Raw genomic sequence first — 4,624 nt, 5'->3', positions numbered from 1 at the left:
AGCACATGTAAAGCCCCTCCTACACTTCCTGTGTTTTGTCCTGATTTTGCTGTTACTAGAGACGAAATTTCTCTAACAATGTGCTGTGGGCGGCAAATTGCAGAGAAGTGTCACAGTCACCATGTTATCCATTATGTTGTTACATTAATCTCCTTTACTCAAGATGTCTATGATAAATTACGTCACAGATAGCGAAAAGCAACAGGAAAACTTTTTTTTTTCTCCTATTTTCTCTTTCATAAAACTCCCACCAAAGTTCAATGTAGAACTCGGCAACCCTGTTCTCCCTTATGAAACGAGTTCTCTCTAATTAAAAGGAAGGTTCTGGAACATAATTTACCATGGTAATTTTAAGAGACTTTCAGGTTCTATTTTTATATCCCACGCCTTCCATTAAAACTGGTTTATTATGTGTTGTTAGACGCAGCTCGAAGACACAACAGAACAAAACATTCATTCCCACACACTAAAAAACAGGGTTTGTATAAATATAGCAGAGCTGAATTTGTTGTTTTATTGCTTTTTTTCTTTGTGAGATATGTGAGAGATTTGTAATTTACTTCTGTTATAAAATCTCCAGTCTTCCAGTACTTATCAGCTGCAGGATGTCCTGCAGGAAGTGGTGTATTTTTTCTAGTCTGACACAGTGTTTTCTGCTGCCACCTCTGTCCATGTCAGGAACTGTCCAATGCAGTAGCAAATCCCCATAGAAAACCTGTCCTGCTTTTCTGACTGGAAAGAATACATCATTTCCTGCAGGACATACAGCAGCTGATAAGTACTGAAAGACCAGATTTTTTTTAAATAGAAGTAAATTACAATCTCTGCAGGACTCTGAATGAAGGAATTGCATTGTAAGCAAACAAGGGTTAGGAAACTGGCCCTAGGGTTATGGAAAAGGCAAATTGCAGACACCAGGTTGGCACAGATGAAGGGTGTGACACTTCTCAGAAGTATAAAACTTTTATAATAGCCTGGGAGATACCAATCTACTACTGAGTGGTGCTTAGTACAAGCAGAAACACTAGAAGAAGGAAAAGTGTGAATATCCATCAATATCATGATGACAAACTCAGCTTTTCTACATGGACAAGTAATTCTATCATTGTGTTCAAAATAAAAAGACAATTTTAGGTGCATGATGCAAAAAATCCAAATCCTCTTCACAGAGTTCAATGATGAAATGTTGGCTGCCTATAGCCGCCACTAGGGGGAGATGATGGGACAAAATTATTAAAACTGTCAGTTTATAAGCCAGTCTTATAGTAAAATAGGTTGGGTAAAGTTGTGAGTAGATTGTGCACATTTATAAAGATGCCGTTTAAGAAATTTGACACCTTTTAGACTGTTTTTAAAGCAAACCTGTCCAAAACTGCTAAGGTAGAGGTCAAGTCCAACTATACCTAATGTCTTGGTCATGCAGCCTGTGTTACTGAGATAAGCGTAGTTGGCCACAACCACTGTAAGTGCCCAGGGGGCTTTTCTTGTTAGGCGCCTAAAGTCCTTTTTTTCCCCTAATGTTCTTGGCCCCTTCCCTACGATTGATAGCTCAAGACTTTCTGTGGTGGGCACTGGTTTATAGGGGACCTGTAAGTTTGGAAAAATTCAAAGAAATCTAAAGCCCCTATTACATGGGGCGATGCAGAAGAGCAAACCAGTGCTGTCAGCGCTCGTTTGCTTCTCGTTCCTCGCTCGCTGCCATTGCTATTACTCACGTTGGCAGCGAGCAGGTAGGAGCTGCGGGGAAGCTGCCCGGGTGATTGCTAGATCGTCCGGACAGCCCATAGAGGATAGCCGCGGTCTGCTGCCGCCGCTCCTGTTGCGTTGGAGGACGGCAGCAAATCTATGCTATCATAGTTGTTTGTCTATTAATATGTTGATATACAACGACAGACAACGATCAGCCGACATCGTTCATGTCGGCTGATCATTGCTTTCAATTTTTTGAGACGATCATCGGCCGTAATGGCCGATATTGGTTGAATACGGCCGATAATCGTTTTGGGTAATAGAGCCTGAAGAAAATATAATTGGGTTATGCCTTGTGCAGGGCCTTGGGGGCGTGGTTTTGTAAACCATTGTGTCATGCTCCACCCCCTTGGATATTCCCACACTATTGCATTAGTTTTACCAGATTCTCTCCTGGGACTTGTCCATAGGGTATGCAATAAATGTTGTGGGGGTTCCCTGTTTAATCAGTTCACAGATGAGGAGGTGGACTTGCCTGTGCAGCTATGTCCTTTGTAGTCTATTGGACTTATTTAGATAGGAATACCCCTTTACGTTTTATTTTGGCTCTTGGAGGTGGTGAAGCCCAACGATGAGTCCAATGAACTAATAGATACAGGGGGAGATTTATCAAACATGGTGTAAAGTGAAACTGGCCCAGTTGCCCCTAGCAACCAATCAGATTCAGCCTTTCATTCCTCACAGACTCTTTGGAAAATGAAAGGTGGAATCTGATTGGTTGCTAGGGGCAACTGAGCCAGTTTCACTTACACCATGTTTGATAAATCTTCCCCACAGTGTCCTCCCCTGTCATAGTATCCTTTTTATTCACAGAATTTAAAGGAACATTTCAGAATAACAATGATACATTGTGTCATAACGGATGCAGTTTTTGTAGGACTCTTCCCTACACAGGTGTAATGGGTAAATTTTGCAGTTTTCACACCTTATTTTATATCATACATCATGGTGCTTGTTCCAGTTAAAAGTGATATTTTATCATCTGCGGATTGTGCTACTTGGGCGTGGCTTAGCGCCACTTAGCCCTGCTGTGATGTCATAGGTGCATTGGCCCTGCCCCCTCCACAGCCATTGGAACAGGCTGGCCTAAAGGTTTAGGCCCCACCCCCTATAAGTTGGCCCATGCTGATGTCCTCCGAGGGAGCAGGGGCCAGTGGCGTAGCTACCATAGAAGCAGGGTAGGCAGTTGCTATGGGGCCGGTGCAGGAGGGGGGCCCGGGGGAGAAGGTATGAGCCTGTGTCCTTCTGCTTAACCCCTCATGTACTGCAGTGTGTAAGTGTCACAATGTTTATTTACATGCTGCAACACAAAAAAAGGGTTAACAAGCAGAAGAGAGAGATCTCTGCTTCACTGCACTTATAATCTCTGACCTCTGTTCTCCAGCTTCTCAATCAAGTAGGAAAGGAAAATGTGCAGAGCTCCCGTTTAGAGGTCAGGGGTTATCAGGGCATGATATATATATGTATGTGTATATATAAAATATATATGCACAGTGCTTTGTATTGTGCATAGGGGGGCCCCTTCAAAAATTTTTGCTATGGGGCCCCGTGAATCCTAGCTACGCCCCTTGCAGGGGCATTGCGCCGATGACAACATGGAGGGGCGGGGCCTACGTGGTGATGTGGACGGGGCTAAGTTGTGATCTTTTATCATCTGCGGATTGTGCTACCTGGGCGGGGCTTTGCGGGCACAGCACCACTTAGGCCCACCCACGTAGCACAATCCGCAGATTATAAAAGATCACTTTTTACTAGAACAAGCACCATGACGTATGATATAAAATAAGGTATGAAAACCGCTAAATTTACCCATTACACCTGTGTAGAGAAGTCAGAATGAAAAAAGGGGGGGACAGGGTCACTTTAAAGTTATAACTCCAGAAAAAAAATAAAAACAACCAAGTGCCATCCAAAAGCTCCTATAAATTACACTGAGAAGCATGTAAGATTGCAGACAGCTTCTCTGAGGCCTCTCTGAATAGCCTACTGTCTCGGCTGATAAGATATATTTTCACACTACAAGAAAAGCTATGAGTTGACCTTTCTGTCTAAAAAAATCTATAAAGTATCTTGTGGTTGCTGAAATATAGCTGAAAACCACATAGTGTTCAATCAGACAGCGTTCTATTCAGACACAATGGAGACCAAGGGGGAAGGATAAAAGTCATTCCAGCTAAAAGGAGTTGTGACATTTCCAGTAACAATAAAAAAATATATGGAAAAACTAAAAAAAAAGAAAAGAAAAAGAACCTTCCAGTAACTCGCTCTTGCTAAGTCGATCTTAGCTGGGAGAAGAGGGCCTGGAGGTGTGTGGATAAACATGCTTTATATCCTTATAAAGAAGATGGAGCAAACCACAGAACACCGCTAACAGGGGGTTTTAGTACCCGCTGACACCTGAGTTTTGCAGGTGCCTTAAAGACTCCCCTGGCTCGATTCTGCACCAGCACAGACTGCATGATGTCTCCCTTAAAGGGGTACTCCAAAGATTTTTGGCAAAAAATCATCTGGTGTCAGGAAGTTTTATATATATGTTTGTAAATTACTTCCATTTAAAAATCTCATGTCTTCCACTACTTATTAGCTGCTGTATGTTCTGCAGGAAGTGGTGTATTCTTTCCAGTCTGACACAGTGCTCTCTGCTGCCACCTCTGTCCATGTCAGGAACTGTCCAGAGCAGGAGCAAATCCCCATAGAAAACCCTTTACTCTACAGGACAGTTCCGCTGTGAAATCCTGCCAGTCTCCGTGACATACTGGCAGTCTATGGGAGGCTCGCGCACCTCCTCTCTCCACCCGGAAGAATTGACATGTAATGTAAGCCAATGCAAAGCAATGTAAGCCAATGGCCAATTCAATATGACACCAGTAGGTGG

This window comes from Dendropsophus ebraccatus, chromosome 5, assembly GCF_027789765.1.
Source record: "Dendropsophus ebraccatus isolate aDenEbr1 chromosome 5, aDenEbr1.pat, whole genome shotgun sequence".
In the NCBI taxonomy this organism is placed as follows: Eukaryota; Metazoa; Chordata; class Amphibia; order Anura; family Hylidae; genus Dendropsophus; species Dendropsophus ebraccatus.
The sequence above is the reverse complement of the archived record's forward strand: the minus strand, read 5'-3'. Positions refer to the sequence as shown.